Source organism: Urocitellus parryii, chromosome 9 (genome assembly GCF_045843805.1).
Source record: "Urocitellus parryii isolate mUroPar1 chromosome 9, mUroPar1.hap1, whole genome shotgun sequence".
Lineage (NCBI taxonomy): Eukaryota > Metazoa > Chordata > Mammalia > Rodentia > Sciuridae > Urocitellus > Urocitellus parryii.
Window position 1 is genome coordinate 39,174,391 of NC_135539.1, and position 19,677 is coordinate 39,194,067.

The 19,677-nt window shown below is 42.4% G+C and overlaps 1 pseudogene; it reads left to right on the forward strand.

The window, feature by feature from the left end:
* LOC113194596 (rho GTPase-activating protein 20-like) overlaps positions 1-15,118 on the forward strand; it is an 87,641-nt pseudogene extending 72,523 nt beyond the window's left edge.
* Positions 15,119-19,677: the final 4,559 nt, after the last annotated feature.

The following is a 19,677-nucleotide window of genomic DNA, read 5'->3' on the forward strand; positions in this document are numbered from 1 at the left end:
TGTGAACACCCAGAGGCACCACAGAGCTCATTCTCGTGTGATGGCCATTGGGCCAGGGCGGGGGTGTTCTGCTGGGATTCCCTGCAGAATTGTTTTGGTCCCTTGCTGAAAGTCACTTGTGGGTCTGTTTGTCCTTTCTGGACTTGACGCTTCTCCAGTGCATCTATCTGGGGTTTCTGGTCAGACCTGCCTTGAACTCGGCAGCTTTACTTCACAACCAGTTTTGGCAAATGCCTCAGCTTTTCACCTGGAGGCTGTATCTGTTGTTAGGTCTTCGATGAATCTCTAAGTTATTTTGTCAATTTATGCAAAGAAGTTTGCTGGGATTTCATTGACTGACTACATCAATTTGAGTCCTTCATCTAAGATATTTCTCTTTATTGTGATTTTTCTCAGCAATGTTTTATAGCTTTTGATATAGACTTTTTTTGCAGATTTTGTTAAATTTATCTCCCAAGTTTTGATATTATTGTAAATTGTATTTTCAAGTTCACTTTATATATATGTGTGTGTGTGTGTATATACATATGTATATGAAATTTATATATATGTGTATTTGTGTGTATACTCATATAAATGTGTGTATATACACCTATACATATATACAGGTCTATACTTTTTTTTTGTGGTGCTGAGGATGGAACTCAGGGTGTCATGCATGCTAGACAAGTACTCTAAAACAGAGCTACATCCCTTAATTTCATTTTAAATCAATAATATGTAGAAGCAGAACTTATATATTGACTTGCTTTCCTGAATGTTGCAAAACTCACTTATTAGTTCAAGTTGTTTTCTTATAGATCCTTTAAGATTTCTATGTCATGTTACCTGAAAATAAAGATAATGTCATTCCTTCCTCCCTATATTTGTACCTTCTTCCTTTCCCGTGTCTCTTTGCACTGGCTGGAACCCCCAGTCCAATGTTTTTTTTTTTTTGTTTATGTTATAATAGTCTTTTTTTTAAATTTTTTATTGGTTGTTCAAAACCTTACAAAGCTCTTGACATATCATATTTCAAACATTAGTTTCAAGTGAGTTATGAACTCCCATTTTTACCCCAAATACAGATTGCAGAATCACATCTGTTACACATTCACATTTTTACATAATGCCATACTAGTGACTGTTGTATTCTGCTACCTTTCCTATCCTCTACTATCCCCTCCCCCATCTTCTCTTACTATCCCATCTACTGTAATTCATTTCTCTCCTTATTTTTCTTCCAATTCCCCTCACAACCTCTTTTATGTAATTTTTTGTTGAAGAGGTGAAATTGGAAACTAATCTTTCCCTCTCTCCCCACTTAGGAGAATTCAGTCTTTCACCATTTGTTTTAATGTGAGCTGTAGGAGAGAAGTCCGCTCTGTACTGCTCACCACTCAGCAGCATGAAGCACACACTGGTCCTCATCTGAAGCCACAGAACCAGTTGAGTGACTCCAGAGTGGCAAGAACAATGAGTCCATGAATGCATCGGTGATACCATGTGCTGTGAGAGGAGAAAGCAGCTTCCTGGACCCAGAGTCCAAGCCAGTGCCTGCTATAAGCTCTAACAGGGTGTCCAGAAAGCCTATCAATTTCCTCCCTCTGTCACTTTTCCACTTTATGATCCACTGAGACTAGGTGATGCCTTTCCTTAGTAAGACCATACAGTGAAGCATTTCCATAGGGCAATGATGGGCCAGAAGACTGGGCTGTGTGGGGAGGTGAATGATTCCTCATCTCACACTTAGCCTCCTGACTTGCAGTCTGCACTTGGCAGGAAAGCTGGCTGAGCTAACTTTTGATATGGTGGATGGAACAAGGTTCTTGGTTCACATACAGATCCACATGGCTGCATGGGGAGCCCAAGCCTGGCCTGGCTGGACACCCATTCTGAATAATGTGGATGAGTCCCACATGCCTTCTGCATCCTTCCCTCTCTTTACTTTCCAACCCTTCAATCCCTCAATCCCTCAATTCCACCACTCCCATCATGCACTGGCTTGAGGACACATATAGGGTGGAGCCTTCTGTTCCCTTGGATAACAGCTTGGAGCTCTGTTTGTGAGATCTTCATGATCATAGAAGAAAACAAATTTTTCAGTTTGTGGTTGGCTTGGGCACAGCCTTTGAGGGATTCCAGAAACCTCAAATCCATTTCATCTCAAGCCAAGTTAGGGGTCTTCTTACATTTGGTGGTTCTCCTCCAGACTCAAAAAAAAAAAAAATGAAAGCATTTGGAAACTGTAAACTTTGAAGATGCAGAAGAGCAAAAGGCACAGATGGGCTGTGTCATGTCCAAGTCACAGTCCAGGAGCATAAACATGTATGCAGAAAGGCAGGAGAAACCACGGATGGGGCTGCTTTTATCCCACGGAAGCTGGAAGCTGGCTTCCTGGAACATCTTTTCTCTCTCCCTTTGTGCCACTTGAGTGACCCAAGCTGAAGCCTCAGATGAATAAATGATTGACTGAGGCTTGACTGTCAAGCCTGACCAGGAAATAAGCATAAACAGGGTGCTTGTGTGGACACTGGTGCTTTGCATATGTGGGAAAAATTGACTTCCAGATGCCTCCAGGCCTTGCTCACCACGCACAGTGCTCTGTGGGGAGAAGAACACTCATCTCATGGGAGGGTTTTAGGCAGCACTGTTGATCACATGTGGAGCTCCTTGTGCAGTTTTGCTGAGAGGTCAGCAGAGGCAAATCCTTTCTGCTCATTACTGGTTTTGCAGAGCATCTCTGGATTAGAGATTACAGGAATGCTAATAGAGCCGCCTCTGTCTGAAATTCTGCAGGACGGTTTCCTGGATACTGACCTTCTCCTAGCTGGAGGACAGGGGCCTTCTGGAAACAGTGTTGCTGATGACTTCTGCAAGGGCCATGCGATTTCTGAGATGCAGAACCAACCTTGGAGCCTGGTAGGGTAGGGCAGGGGTGGGTAGCCTTGAAAACTTGGTGACAGCAATGTCTGTGGAGGGTTGGGGTGTGTACTGACCTTCAGGTGAGCTCAGACAGGACATTTTTTTCTGGAGTGTGTACCACCTGAGGAGGAAGGAGAGTGTTATGTGGGATGCCTATCCACAGGAAGTGAGGACTTCTAGCTCCCCCTGCAGGGTAGCTGGAAGTCCCTTCTGACAGGTAGATGTTCTTGGTTCATGTGACTTGTCCTCTCAGGACATGGGTAAAATGGTAAACACAAATGACAGTGGCTACTGGTGCTGGGTAGGATTTGTGTGCTCAGTGCTCAGCTCAGCTGCACTGGGGTTGGGAAGCTGACTTGTCCTGGGTGTCGAGAGAGTAGGATGCCCTGTGGCTGTCCCCCCCCCCCAGCAGCTACAGAGGTTAGGAGGGTCTCTGGACACCAGAGGCTCAGGGAAAGGAGGGGTCAGCATGGGCTAGGAGAGAGAGGGTGATCACTGGCCTTAGGAGCAGGCTGCGGAGCTCATCCTGAGCATCAGGATGCCCCACTGTCCTCAGTGTAGGTCAAATGTGTTGTCATAAGAAGTGACCCTCACAGGGTCGTCTCCTTGTTTAAATAAATTTAAGGTGGGATGATGAGAACTGAGGTAACTGGGGAGCACTCCACAGGTGTGGCAGGATATCCACATGGATGGAGAAGGAAAGACACGAGAGAACCCGCTGACAGAGAAACAGGCAGAACCCCGAGGCATAGAAGCACCTTCACCCAGCTCTCAGTGGCCCCTTGGAGGGGTGAATACAGACCCGACGTGCTCTGACCATGAGGTGGGGAAGCCATGATCACTGAGCAGTTGTAGAGACTCAGGAGTCAGGGGCCACTGGAAGGGCTTCAGGACAGGACGTGAGTCTGTCTCTGGCTCTGACTTGATCCTTCTGCTGACCACACAGTGTCCCAGCCCCAGATGTCCCTCCACCCCTGCAGACCCTGACCTTTCACCTGCCATGGCTTTCTTTAGCCCCTACGACCAAAATCTGCACACTCGGCCTTCCTTTCTACCACTTCCTTTCCCATGTGGCCCTCTGACCTGTACCTCCTCCCCATGGGTGGGGGATATCTTTTTCCTGGATTTCTTGTAAGAGGTTTTGTTGGGGGATTTTCTCTTTAGGGTTTTTTTCCTGAATGAGTCCTACATCTTCCCTGTCTCCTTCCAAGTCAAGGGGACAAACCAGGGGCTGGGTTTTCCTTCTCTCCTGGCAGGGTGTTGACTGTGAGTGTGTCAGTGCAGTGCAGAGATGTATCCAGGTTCAGGGTGAATGCTTTCAAGCACCTTCCCACTTACACAGGCTCTGGGTTCCCACTACTCAAGGATCCTCAGTGTCTCATGACCTCATGGGCTGCATGTCTTCACCCTGATGGCTTGGTTCCCATGGCTGCTTCCCCTTGCAGGCTAGACTGTTCCTCACAACTGTTCTGTCTGGTTACCTCTTGGCTGTGCAGGAGGATCCTATGTCAGTGAAGTTTCCCAAGCTTATTCTCACTTGGGCTCCAAGGGCAGCGAGGCCGTCAACAGCTCTGCCCTTATAACTTTCTGAGCTCTGGCTTCTTACAGCTAGAATGAAGTGTATAACACCACCACCTCCTGGGTTGCCACCAGGTGAAACTAGGTAGTGCCACAAGCCCTGGACCTCATCAGGCTGGAGACACTTTCCATTGCCACCTTTGTTTCTGATGGTGCTTTCCCTCTTGTAGGTGGCTGTCCCAGGCCCCTATATCCTGACCCTTCCCCACCAGAATCCTTTCAGCTTTTAGAAGCCGGTGATCGTGACTTCTTGCAATGAGTCCCTGTCACAGTATACGAATTCAACCTGTTGTGCTGTAACTCAAATCGACAACACATCCCAACCTTCCTGGATGTTAGCCTTCCAAACTATAGCTTCATGGAGCACAGCTCCAGCCTTGCTACATGTGGGCCTAGGAAGCCACTCAGGCTTTTCAGTCACCCAAAGTCACTTGCTGAGTGGGCTGTTTAGGCTTCCCCAGAGAAACAGAACTGGTGGAGTGTATAGAGGGAGACCACAGGGGATATCTGATGGGAATTGGCTCATGGGATTACGGAGGATGGACCATCCTGTGGTATGCTGTCTATACGCTGGAGAGCCAGGAAAGCTGGTGGTCTGACTCACTGGAGTTCAAAGGCCTGGGAAAAACGTCCATTGGCATGAGTCCTAGAGGCTGAGGGCAGGACAGGGTGGCTGGCCCCTCTATAAGGGAGAGAGTTACCCTTTTGCCTTTTTATCCTACCCAGCCCTCAGCAGATTGCATGGTGCCCACCCACATCAGGGAAGATGAATGGATCCTTTTTTACTTAGCCCACTGGTTTAATACTGATCTCTTTGGAAACATGATCAGGTCACAGTCAGAGATGATGTTCTGTCAGCTACCTTGATGTCCCTTAGCTCAGTTAAGCTGACATATATATCTGTCACTCCTGGCAGTGTGCTAGGGCCTGGGGATACAAGGGTAAGGCAGGCAGGGGCTTCCAGGCCTTGAGTCTGCTGTCCTGCCCAGCAGACGGACATCAGCAGAGGTTCAAAGATTTCAAAGGTAACAAATGGTATAGGGTGTTGGCAGCAAGTGCCCACCGGAGAGACCTTTCCTCACTGCAGATTGACCTGAGTCCTAAGGTAAATTCAAAGGAAAACTGCAGAATTGTGGATGATGATTCTCAGCTCCACCCACGTGGCCATGGGGCCACATTAGCTCCAAATAGGGAAGAAATAGGCTGAGTGTCAAGGAAATGAGGTCATCTGGAATGTGATTTCAAGTTTCTTTAGGGAATCATGAAAATCCACATTGAAAAACTCAGATTTTCCTTAAAGAGGACAGACACTGTAAACCACAGGATAGTAAAGAGCTCCGTCACAGAGAGGAATGTATAGGGCAGAAAGGTGCAGCAGGGTGTTTCTCTGGGAAGGAAGTTACAGCACTGGAGAGCAAAGTCAGAGTCGAGGGCCCTCTCTGCATCACATCATAGCTTCAAGGTGGCCTTGGTTAAGGAGCATCTTGGAGAGCCCAGAGCCCACATCCCACAGGAGTGTCACATACCCATAAGCCCTTGATCCCCCATCCTCCTGGGAGGTTCGCCCCAGACTCTCCATCCGCTGGTGAGCTCTGGTTGAAACCTGAATCTGCTAGCTCTTCCCAATGATGTCATATCCAGGAAGTATAAGAACCTACACTGTATCACACAGTTTAAGAAGTTTGACAACAGGCTTGTGTCAGAACCTGGCAGCATGGCAGAGAAGTGCCTGTGGAGAAGAGGGGCCTTTGAGAGGGAAGTGGGTCTGGCTACTGAACCTGGGAGGTCACAGCCCCACGCTCAGTTTCTGGTTACACCTGAAGCCCCTGTGCCTTGTCTTCCCTAGTGAGCATTCCGGCTGAGTGCTACCCATAGCACTGCTGATCCGTGATGGTCAAGACACATCCTACGCCCAGGGTACAGTGCTGCAGGGTTCAGGGGCAGGTATGGGAGGCAGCTGCCCCAGTGTCTGAGGAAGTAAGTCTTGGCAAACACCACACATCTGGTAACCCCTGCAGGAAGGTAGTCATGCTGGCACTTGGCCATGACAATACAAAATACCCTGCTTTTCCAATCACCTCTTCTGTTTCTTCAAATCAGAATTGCAGGGCTGACTAACTTCCGTGATTGTCACTAGGTCAGAGCACAGTGAGGATCCCAACTGCCAGGGTGGTGCTCTAGGAAGGGTAGGGGCTCTTAGAGATCAGGCAAGGGACAGAGCACTGACAATCTTGCTAATTAATTCAGGAAACAGTTATGAGTGCATGCAGACTGAACTTCATGAGGGAGACAGACTATGAGCAGCTAAATCGTGACAGTAGGTGGTAGATGTGGTCATAATAAGGTTTTTATAAAAAAGTAAAACAGAAAAGAGGGATGGGAATATGGAGGACAGGAAGAAAGTCCCACTGTACGCAGGAAGGCCTTGCTGAAGAGCTGAGCAACATAGAGCTAGGGCCAGTGAGGAGGCCCCTGACCAGTAGTGGGGGAGGCAGAGTAGCCACAGGAGACAAGCTGTGGACAGTGGAGCTGGAGAGGAGCAGACAGGCCAGGCAGAGCCCTGCCAGCCCCTTGGCAGAGTATAGATGCCTTGTGTGGGCTGCAGACAGATGTTAGTATTCTTTTGAAAGTTTTAGCAGAGCAAGTTTGGCAAATATTTGGGCAACAGATCCAAGCTCAGCTCTGCTGAACAGAAGTGTGACCTGAGTCACCAAGACAGAGTCAGACAAAGCCTCCAAAACTAGATGGGGCTCTGGGCCCAGGAGTGGGGAGGGGGACTCACTTCATGGCCCTAGCTGAGAACACAGACCCCGGTCTTCCTCACAGCAACTGTGGCTATTGTCCCCTCCCTGGAAGGACCTAATCAGACTTTTCAGGAGTTACTCAATCTGTTTCTGAACTGACATTAATCCCTCTGACTCCAAATGCTTGGGTGGCCTTCCAGTAAGGTTAGGGGACCTTGGAGGTCAGCAGAGGTACAGGGTTTTACTCAGGTCATCTCCCAGTGGCCCAAGTCATTGCTCAGACCCACCTTGTGATTTTTTTCAACAATTCCTAAATTAATGGAAATTGACTCCGGCAACTGGAAGAACTGTTACATTGATTCTCTGGTCCACAGAGGAAGGGCCACTACTTACAAAAGGGCAAGGAAAGCCACTAGAACTTTGCCTGCCTGTGAAAGTAGCAAACTGAATGTGACCCTGCATCCTGGGGGCCACAATGATTGCCGCCACTATCCAGGGCTACAGGAGGGAGTGGGGGTTCCCACTAAACATGCCCGAGAGGATTTTGCAGAGGAGAGATGGCCCTCAGAGCCAGAAGGATGCTGTAGAACTAATCAGGGGTGGAGAGGGGGACTTCAGCAGCCCATGCAGCTAGAGGTGGTTTGGTTATAAGAGAAATCAGCAGAACCTTGGAACTAGACTATGTCAGGTGTCACTCCTCAGAAGGAAGGGGTGTGGTACCTGGGCTGCCACAGGTGTTGTTCCTCAATGGGAAGAGTCTTGGCTCTTGGTTTTGGTTTAGAAATTCCCAGGGAGGCTTATGATTGACTATGTGTCACCAACTGTCCTTGGAGAGGGGGATGTTTACTTGAGTCACTGTTGTGGGCATGGGGTGAGATAAGGGATGGGTGCTAGACCATAGCTTTGTTGAACAGTAAATGCAAAAATGAAGAATCAAGTTCTGTATGATTTTAGAGCCTTCTTAGCCACTTTGCACATTAATGACCTGCTAAAAGAAACTTACAGGTCCTTAACTGACTGCCAGTGATCCTGTAAGCCCTTGCACGTGCTGTGTTGGTGCAGCAGAGTCAAGACACGCAGGCTGTACCAAGAATCAGGCCCTCCCGGAAGCAGCCTCCCCCACAGTCCATGCACTGCTGATTTTTCTCCTGATGCTAATTCTGCCTCCAGCGTGGCTAGCCGAGCCTTAGTGCTGAGGGATTCATGAGTGTGGGCTTTGGAAAGAATGCCAGTCAGCCTCCTGCACTAGCTAGGAGAGGAGGTTAAGGCCATTATAGATAGGGAAGTACCCAAGGACCAAGGTCCTGGGACCTCCGCTGCTGAGTCCTTGGCTCTACTTGAGAAATGGGGTGAGAGGAGAGCCCCTCCACAAGACCATTCTGTGATCTGTCTCTGGAGGTAGCCCTGGGATTGTTCCTCCCTCCTTCCCTGATCTAGTTTGTGAAAAGTTGTATGCCAAAAATCTGGGAACTGGCTGGAGGTCCAAGATTAGTCCAAAGGAGAGCAGCACTAGTTCAGGTCCTCAGAAGGGTGGATGCCTGCAAGGGTCAAGGCCTCATGCCAAATTGCCCTACAGAAACCTCTGTTCATGGCAGGCATGCCCTGGAGAGACTGCTTTGCTTCTCCTGGGTGGGGTCCTATGTTGTGTCCCATATTTTCATCTCAATACCCCTAAGCGATAACTAGAAGACTCCATGTGGCCAAGAGAGGCCACCTGGTAAACATGTGCTTTGCTGGGTTCCTAGGTAGGGACAAAGTAACCTTGTTTGTGTGCAGTTGTCACATGGTCATGGGTGGGGCAGGCCAGCTTGCATGTCTCTGGGGGACACTTCTGCACAGGAACACGGGTTGACAACCCTGATCTTTTGTTGGCTGTGTTATTCCACCTTGATGCAATCCAGATGTCTGTCGCATGTGGTTAGACATTATCAGGTAAGGGGAGAGCTGATGCTGGTTATGAGCTAGTATGAGCTGATAATTAGGGTTACTCTTTTTTCCCTGTTTCTCCAGTTTTTCTAATTTTACTACTGACTGGAAAAACTTCATGAAAAACCGGTTACAATGGGTCATCACAACCTCTGATTATCAACAGAAGGTCATCAGAAGGCCACTGTCCCTTCAGAAGGCAGCTCTGATCTCACCTTGCAGAAAGCCCCTGCCCTTCCTTCCAGACCCCACCTCACTCCTGGGCTCGCTCTCCTACACCCAGCCTGCTCCCTCATGACCTTTCTTCCTCATGTAACTGCATCTGTATTTGGGAATTATCCTGAAGTAGGACCTTAAGGGCAGGGGTGTCCCTGGGCTTTGCTCTCTGAAGTCCCCAAGACAAATCATCTGGCATAAAGTAAAGATTTGGCCACTGTCTTTGGTGGAGTGGACATTGCTGAAACTCCAGTGGTGAGTTGGGAAGACCTTAACCCTAACATATCCATGTCCTGCTCTTCAAACCCCATAAGTGTGTTGCTTTACATGGCAGAGAGGGTGTAGGGAGCAGATGGGAGAAGGCTACTCCTCAGATGACCTCCAGACAGGGAGGTGACCCTGGATTATTCAGTCTGGAAAAGCAAGACCACAGAACCTCCCCTGGAGTTTCTGTCCCTGCCCTGGGCTTTTTGGCTTCTGTGGGCCATGTGGGCCTTTTGACTTCTGGAAGCGTTCAATGAGCTTCTGCTGTTTTAAGCCACTAAGTGTGTGGTAACTTGTCCCGGAAGCAAGGACCAAAAATGGATACAAACGGTGACATTACAGGGCTTGGAGCTGCTTCCCCATGAAGCATCAGGCCCCACGCTCAGCCCATAGTACTCGAGGGACCCCAGAAAATGTGGATTTTGATGTTTCTCTCAAAGTTAGAAGAAAATGTGATAATGAATCTCAAATAAATCCAACTTGGATGGTTTCTTCTTTGTACAGCACAGTCAGATGTTACAAGTTATTATCTTTCAAGTGCAGGTTTAATATTTAATGATGTTTTTCTCAGATCATAAGTGTGTTTTCCACTAAGATTTAATAAGAGAGCTATTGTCACTACACCATTTTAAAATAACAGATTTGCCTCTTCTAAACCTGACTTCAAAAATGGGTGTGGTTACTAAAAGTGGTATGGAATTATAAAGAAAACTAAAGAACTGTACCCCTAAAATGTAATTTTTTGGATGATAATTCTGAATCATAAATATCAAGATCCATTTTTACTGGAACATATAATAAAAGGGGGGAAGATTTGAATCACTCCACCTTCATATTTATAAGCCACTGTTAAAAATTATGGTAATAGATGGGCTGGGATTGTGGCTCAAGTGGTAGAGTGCTCATCTAGCATATGTGAGGCACTGGGTTTAATTCTTGGCACCACATAAAAATAAAATAAAGATATGATATCCACTTGAAACTAAAAAATAAATATTTTAAAAAATTATGGTAATAGAGTGACATGACAACAAAGAATCTCTTAAAATGATCTGGGCATCTTAATTAGAGGTGAATGGCCTTCTGTTGTCCCCCATTAATATTTGACCATATGACACATAGTGAGAATTCAGTAATGGCCTCTTCAGATGACTGGGACATGTTTAATATATGTGTGCACAGAGAAGTGCTTGGTCCATCCCTGTTCCAGAAATGCTCAAAGAAGGGGGTAAATGGCCACATAATTAGGAAATGATAACTATAAGCTACCTCACCTTCCATATGAATAATATAAACATGATATATAAGTAACAAATTGTTGCCTTTATAAGACACATAGATAATATTCCTGATTTGGTTGTAGCAAGTTAAAATTGCCCAGTTGCAGATTTTCACCAGCCTCTCTCTATTCTGTAAGCAGGAAATGTTCAAGGGGCTAACCAACCTTGGTTACAGTGCTGAGACACTAACTTCTCTCTGCTTGCAGTTTACTGAGGGGAAAACAAGAACACAAGCCTGGCCTTGTTAATATCAACTCAAAAGCAATAGAGTGAGCTGGACATAATCAACTGTAAAAGACCAGGACCAAATTTAGTTTCCTGTAAGCTTTTAGTTAACAAATCCAAACACCAAATACTGGGTTATATCCTGGTTTTATGACATGACCCTGCCCATGATTCTGAGCAGAATGGGATCTTCAGGAAAAGATAATATACCGTGAACATGTTACTCAATGTACATCAGACATGGGGTGCAGCTCCAGCTTCCCAGAACTCAGTCATCACTTAGATGCTTTATCTCCTGAAATATATGAGAGGCATTCTATGGGGAATAGGGAGAAACACTAAACAACTTGATGCATTTCTGCCTCAGTACCACCGGAACATAATGTTCTCAAATTATAGGGATTTTGTTTTATAGACTTTTTTTTTATCTCAAGCACATCAAACATTGCTTCATATGTATGACAAACACATTAAGAATGATAGAATGAATATTGCCAGATTATGAGCCTCAGAGATATCTTGGGGCCTTTCCTTGAACTAGTTGTTTAAGGAAGGGGGGGGAAGGTTTAGTGTGGTTTACTGCCAGATCTTAATATGTTGTACTACTTTGCTAAACTGTATATGAAAAGGAGTTTTCAGCTCTAAAAGATTGTCCTTTACTTTTCCCACCATAATCCAGACCTCCAATATCTCCTGTTTTATTGTGAGATAGGAACTGGAGCAAATGTTCTATATGCAGAAATTAGTGGAGAGTTGGCCTAGATCTAACGTACTTCAAAGAACAGAAGATTTAACATTTCAAAGAATGTTTTCTAATTTCTCTACTACATATTTCCAATGACAATAATGATTTAAAAAAAATTTTATTTTTATCTGTTGAAGGATTTCCCATGAAATAGTCAGGAAATATTTTTTTTTCATCAGATCTCCATGATCATGGGTCTGAGTAATGATTCAAGGAAACAATGAAGAGAAGATAAATACAATTCAAAGGTGATTATTCTAATTGGCAATTCTCAAAAATACTTCTAGAATATTTACATTTTATAAACAAGTCTATTAAAATGATGAAAACGGTTAAAGTTATATCCATGTTAGAAGAGTTTAAAAATATCTTGCCGATGGATCAAAGACATTGAAATTAGACCAGAAACTATGAAACGCCTAGAAGAAAATGTAGAACCAACACTCCAGCTTTTAGGCTCAGGCAATGACTCTCTCAATAGGACTCTTGAAGCTCAGGAAATAATGCCAAACCATAGCAGATTTTTCATGAAACAACTTTTCCCTTTAAGGAGGCTAATAAGCAGGACTGACTCACATCACAGACTGATAAGAAAAGAGTTGTTTAAACACCCATCCTAAGAACTTTGGAATTAGATGAGCCAAAGTTAAATTCTCAGTCCCATCTCCTGCCAGATATACAATTTCCTCATCTAAGAATGGAGGTGATGATGATGCAGTTGTTGTTTGAAATTGCACTACTACTATATTTGACTGTTACGAACGGGTTTGGAGATATCATTTCCCTTTTGTCCCAACATTTCTCCTCCCTTTTATTCTCAGTTATTTCTCTAAGTTTTTGTGAATTTTGTTAAAATCAGGATTCATATATGAAATGTGCTTTGTGAAACAGGTTAAATGAAAGGTAACACTTTCATCTTTTCCTTTTTCATAGGCTTACTGCTTATACAATTTATGGTTAGAAATTGCTTATAGGATATTTGGGGAAGAAATTATTTCCCTCTTGGGAGAAGTTTTAGTAAGATATGACATAAAAGGGAACGACCCTGAGAGTAAATATTTACTTGTGTTTATTGATTTAAGAAAATCTTACCTCCAAGATAGCCCATTTCCTTGTGAACTGAAATGAATCATTTATACCTCAACAGGTATTTTTTTCGGCTGTATTAATAGTTAGAAACATTGTGATTATTTCATTCTTGAGAGTGGGAACTTGAACACTGTATATAAACAGAGCATTGAACTAACTGTATTTTGAAGACAACACAGAATATATTTTTGATAAGTAAAAATGCTTATCATAGTTTGATTTTTTTTTGACAGATATCTCTAGCTTCCAACTGAATAACTCCTCCTATGATAGCTTGGAAAATAGGATGATGTAGAATGGTCAGTGTAGCAGAAACAAGGATTTTATCTTAACCTTCAATGACTATGACCTTGGCCAGCTTCAGCTGGAAAATCTTTTAACCCTAAATGGTTTTGACTTAGATCACTCTAAACATGAAGACATTCAAATGAAAGAACCTCTTGAATCTAAGCTGGTGAATATTTCAATAAAGTACAGAAAGATCACACAGGGGAGAGATATGCCAGGGCTCCATCTGGCATTTGTAGACCCAGCTACCTGTCCACAGCTGTGGCAGATGCTCCAGAAACTTTGTGGCCGGTACCACTGATGCTCAGGAACCAACACTGACTCCTTAAACTCAAAACTTTCCTACATTAAGGAATTTTAGCAGAAAAAGTTATGTAAGTATAGTTGTAATGCTATTCTATCTCAAAATGATGAAGGTTATCTGAAGAAGAATTAAACCCTGAAGGAAATGAGTAAGACATGTTTAGTTACAGGCACTATGTCAACAAGGAAAATACCATTTAAATCAGATCATTAAGAATAAAAGCTTGTGGCTGGGGTTGTGGCTCAGTGGTAGAGCGCTTGCCTAGCTTGTGTGAGGCACTGGGTTTGATTCTCAGCACCACATACAAATAAATAAAATAAAGATCCATTGACAATTAAAAAATAAAATAAAAAAATAAAAGCTTGTCTGGTAATGAAGGAAATTGACACCTTTCAGTAAATCCAAGCAAGTGACCATTTCTGTGGTATCTTATAGTCATATGCATTACCAGTATCATTCCTAGAACTAACCCTTCAATGCAGATTTATCTGGATATTCCTTGCCAAACACAGCAGATACTCTCAAGAGTTCAAGGACACATTGGTGCTGCTCAGAGTCCACTTCAGGTGACCAAGACTGCACACTGAGCTATCTCAGGAGCACTCATTCAAAGAAACAATATAAAACCAGCTGTGAAGCTGGTCTCTTATGTAAAGAGGAAGATTGTCTCCAACGGCCTAAGTCTTAGCAAATCGAGGGAATAAAATTTATTTTATCCCATCAGAATAAAATAGAGTTTAGGCATGGGGATTGAGATGGGCAAAAGTAGTGACATGAATCAAAGCACTGAGGTTTTACCCTGAAACAAAATATTTGCCCAAGACCTGGCTATTCTAATTTATCTTTGCCAGGCTCATTAGTGAACTCCAAGGACAAGGCTTCTTCTCAGATTTCTGAACACTGTGTGTTCATATCCACTGACATATCCTCTATAGTGGATAGTATTTTTCAAGGTCGAAGTAAAAGGGAAGAGTTTTTCTGACTTTAGCAATTCTAACCTCATTTCTGGAATACCCAGTTCCTTAACAGGGCAGATCAGCAGCCACCAGATTATATAAAAAAATATACTATAGAGTGGCATTCACAAATGCATTCTGTAACTTTTTTACCCCAGAGAAATGGTGTGACCAGTTTGCAAAACTGGGCTCTCAAAAAGAGCACAAAGGCAGCCAGACAAAGGGAAAAAAATAGTTCTGTAACAGTTTTCTTAGTCAATTCCACATACTTCTGGTGTTCCTAAAGCCAGCCCACAGCAAGAGAGACAGAAAGATATGCTCCTAAAGGCGGCTGAAGGACTTAGAGCTGTACAGCTCCATGGTGAAGCTATTAGCCTTGTCAGGACTCAGAGAAACACTGTAGCTCTCCATTCAGGCTATTTGGAAGCAGATTCAAACTTTATATGAAATCCCACTGGAGAGGAGAATGGGGAAAGAAGGGTTCCTCTGGACCTGTGCCTTGGGCATGAGCCTTATCATCCAGCTCTGTAATTATGAAAAATGTGCACAGTCCAGATGCAGTGCCTGAAGTAGTGTGTAATGATGGGTACAGACATTAACCAAAGTTATTTTGCTGTAATAAGAATTGGATGTCTACAAGAACAGAAACTGGGCTAACAACAATATACAGACAGTATTATGACCCCTTTGTGGAAGGTATCTGAGACAGGTAGCATAAGGATAATTGTTGCAAATACTGGGGCAATTAAACAATTGTTTTGAGACTACTTGGCAAAACATAAATACTAAAGATTTTATCACCTAATATCTGTTAAGCCTTTCCTTATTAAATCATGAGATTTGTCCTGTCCTGGAATTTTAGGGATACACGAAGAGGGCTAGGGAAACATGTACAGACACTTGCCAACAAGTCTGTGAGGTCAGTGTTCTGAAAAACTCAGGATATCATAAATAAAGAATCAGAGCCCGAGAGCAAAGGGAATGGTACCAAAAATCTCTTCACATTGCATGGAGTGTTTAATAAGCAGACCAGAAAAAGGCCAATAATCAAAGAATTAAGAAGAAAAACTTGTGTGGAAGTGAAGTAAAGCATATAAAACCTTTCCTTGAATTTGAGCTAGTGTGCTCTAAGCAATTACTTGTAGGTGAATAGCTAAAATGAAGGGAGATGTATATCAATTTTTAGTACTATCCTTTCCAACTGACTGTCAAGGCCTGAGAATTTATTCCTAGGTGAAATGCAATGTATAAAATAAACTAATGGGGTCTTAGGCATCTAAAAACCATTAGTTTTTTGGGGGGCAAGAATATAGAAAAAAGTAAATTATAATGATTAGAGCAAACAGGGCCATGTCCTCAACAGATAGGTAACAACTTATAGTTAATACTATAATGTCTTAGAGAAAACATATTTTTATCCTATAACCCAAAATATAATCTTTTCTGTAGCATCTTATATCTTCACAGGATTACTGTAGGAACCAGTCCATTGATGTTGCTAGAGTGGAGACAACTTGAGTGATACAAGAGCGGTGAAGACCATGTATATTGGTTATTTTTTTTTTGGTGGTTGATTTGTTTTTCCAAGTAGTGTTGAATTGCTTTTCAAAGCCTCCAAAAAACAGACCTGGAGGAGAAAAATGAAAATTGTTTTAGTCAGCTTTTTTCCCCCTGCTGTGACAAAAGCAATTATAAAGGAGGAAAAATTTATTTGGGGGCTCATGGTTTCAGATGTCTTAGTCCAGAGATGACTAACTCCCTTGCTGTGGGCCCAAGATGAGGCAGGGTATCATAGCGGAAGGACGGGGAGGAGGAAAGAAGCTCAGAACATGATAATAAGGAAGGGGAGAGAGGGAAAGGGAGAGGGCGAGGGAGAGACAGACACAGACTGATAAGGTCGGCTCTTCAGGGACAAAATATATACCCCAATGGGACACCCCAGTGACTCACTTCTGTCAGCCACGCCCTTCCTGTCTACAGTTACCGCCCGGTTAATTTCTATCAGTGGATTAATGGACCGACTAGGTCAAACCTTTCATCACCCTGTCACTGCACCTCTAAACCCTCTTGCATGGTCTCATACATGAGCTTTTAAGGGACATCCCATATCTAAACCATAATAGAAGTGTTTGTTCATTTTAGTGCCCTTTCCAAAGACACCAGTGTACTAGGAACACACCCCAGATATGTAACTTTTACTATTAAGAAAGTGACCTCCTGATAGCATTCACTAGCTTCCCGCTGGGAAAAAGACTACAACCCAGTCTTTTCTCAGTTACACAAATATTGTTACCTATCCATGAGCGAAGTATGACATCTATTGGCTGAAATGCTTCTCTTCAGCCATGCCTCTCATGTTCAACTCAGCAAGGGAAAATATTACTTATAAATAATACTTTCCATAATGTTTTTAGATTGGCAGGTTATGAGAAGTCACAGAATAGAATACTCAACTAAATGGCTGCCTGTTTTCTCAGATGGTCTTTGGCTTTGGACTTTCTTACTTCCTGTTTTTTTTTTCCTATAGTTTTGACCCAAAGGACTTCTGAATGGTAGATGATTTAGATCCCATTAGTTTATTGTATATGCATGGACCTTTTTCCTCTGTCTGTTCTTAAAGCTTATGCCAGTATATCTCTTCACCTAGGAATAAATTATTAGGGTTTTCTAACTGGTGTGGATGAATAGCACCAAAAATTAATGTGCATCGTGCTTCATTTTAACTACTAATTTATAAGAAATAAAACAGGGCCCATGTGATCACTTTTAGCCCATTATCAAATAGACCTTTCTTCTACAAACTAGCTTATTCTAATTTTTTAAAAATCAATTTCCAGGAAACTGTCATATCAGATGTTCTTCCTTCATCCCAAAGTTGCAAGATAAATTTATAAGTTATGAAAAAGTATTCTCTTAAGACAGAAGTTATCTTATTTATTTATTTTAAAGTACTATTTTTTAGTTTTTTAGGTGGACACGATATCTTTATTTCATTTTTATGTGGTGCTGAGAATCGAACCCAGTGCCTCACACATGCTGGGCGAGAGCGCTATTACTTGAGCCACATCCCCAGCCCAAGACAGAAGTTATTTTAATGTTGGCTATGGGAGCTACCTGTCTCTGGGAGACATGACCCTGTTTGCTTTAATCATTATAATTAACTTATAGACTTTTTATCCAAAGTGTCTTCATGAACTGGCCATCTCAGTTGTGAAGTAGATTCATCTTAGAGCCAGCTACTTCCATATTATGTCACAGAATTGTCCATATGCATCTTTTGTGCTATAATCTATAAAGTCAATGGGGACACCCTTTACCTTTTGGGCATACTACTGTCAGAACTGCATGCTGTGAATGAAGCTGTTATGACTTGGAGTGTCTTTCTGAAAGAAATTATTCTCTACCTTCCGAAAATAAGAATTCTAGCCTTTTTTTCCTTTCATCTTGCCATGTAGAAAAATAATCTACCAAATTTGAACCATATGAAATTATTGCTAATCTTCTTTACGAAGTATTCCCATACTCTGTCTTCTCTTAGATACACTTATGAAGCTTTATGTGAATAGTTTGATGATATTGCTTTAAAGTACTATATGGTATGATTTAAAGACAGACTACAGGTAATTTTATTTCAGCAGTCAATAATATATTAATCTGATGCATTAAAATCCTTCAAGTTTGTATGATATAGATTGTAATGAATGCTATGTAATAAATGTGTATTTTCATACTTGCAGAAACTGCTGCTAACTTTTAAAGTTGCTTGGTTTTCAAGGACTGATAATAGGTATAAACTTCATGCTTTCTGTTACATAAAATGCCATTCTGCAGGATAAGAGTCCCACCACAAGAGCAATATTTACTGTGGTGAGTTGTTTTGGCCAATTTGTCTTGCATTGGGAATTTCATAGAGTATAGTTTATGTCAAATTGTAGCTTTCAGCATTTAGTCAAAAGTCACAGTCTTTCTAGAAAAAAGGTAGGGTTTGTTCTATAATACTTTTTTTCTGTGTGTTTTAATAGGTTATTTTGTTCCCTTATGCTTAAAGTCGTTTTCCTTTATTTGTTTTATTAATTTTAAAATTTGTTTTAATTAGTTATACATGACAGTAGAATGCATTTATGCACTTTGACATATCATACATAGATGGGATATAATTTATCATTTTTCTGAGTGTATATGTTCCAGAATCATATTGGTCATGTAGTCACATATATACATAAAGTAATAATGTCTGTTTCATTCTACTGTCTTTCCCACATCCTCTTCCCTCCCCTCCCTCCACTTCCCTCTACCTAATCTAAGGTAATGCTATTCTTCTCTAGTGCTCCCCGCCTTATTATGAATTAGCATATTAAAGAAAACGTTTGGCCTTTGTTTTTTTGGCTTATTTTGCTTAGGATGATATTCTCCAACTCCATCCATTAACTGGCAAATGCCATAATTTCACTCTTCTTTAAAGCTGAGTAATAGTCCACTGAGTATATATACCACATTTTATTTATCCATTCATCTATTGAAGGACACCTAGGTTGGTTTTATAGTTTAGCTATTGTGAATTGAGCTGCTGTAAACATTAACATGGCTGCATTACTGTAGTACACTGATTTTAAGTTCTTTGGGTATAAACTGAGGTGTTCTATAATTCTTTAAAGTCTTTTTTAAAAAAGAATTATCTTTTAGTCAGTGTTTTTCATTGAATTCCTAGAATAATATATAGTGTATGCTCTTAATAGCAAAAAAATTGCGAGTTCAATTTAACTGTATGAGGTTTTCTCATGATTTGAGTTTCAATAATTCTCATCATAGTACCCAGGGTCTTGATAAGTTGATCAGGGCCTTGCTAAGTTCTGAGGCTGGCTTTGAACTCACGATCTTACTGACAGCTTCCCGAGTCACTGGGATTGCAGGTGAAAAGAGCTCATTTTGATGCAAAGAAAAATTTCCCCGGGTGAGGGGCTCTGTTCACCTGGGAACTCCAGGACAACCATTGTTTCAGCATTTTTAAGGGCATGTGTCTATTTTACAAAACCAATTCCATTTCCTCACAACACCTAGGGCATCTTTTTTAAAAATCAACTCTTTTTAGTTATATGGACAGTAGAATTCATTATGATATAATTATACAAGCATGGAATATATCTTATTCTAGTTAGGA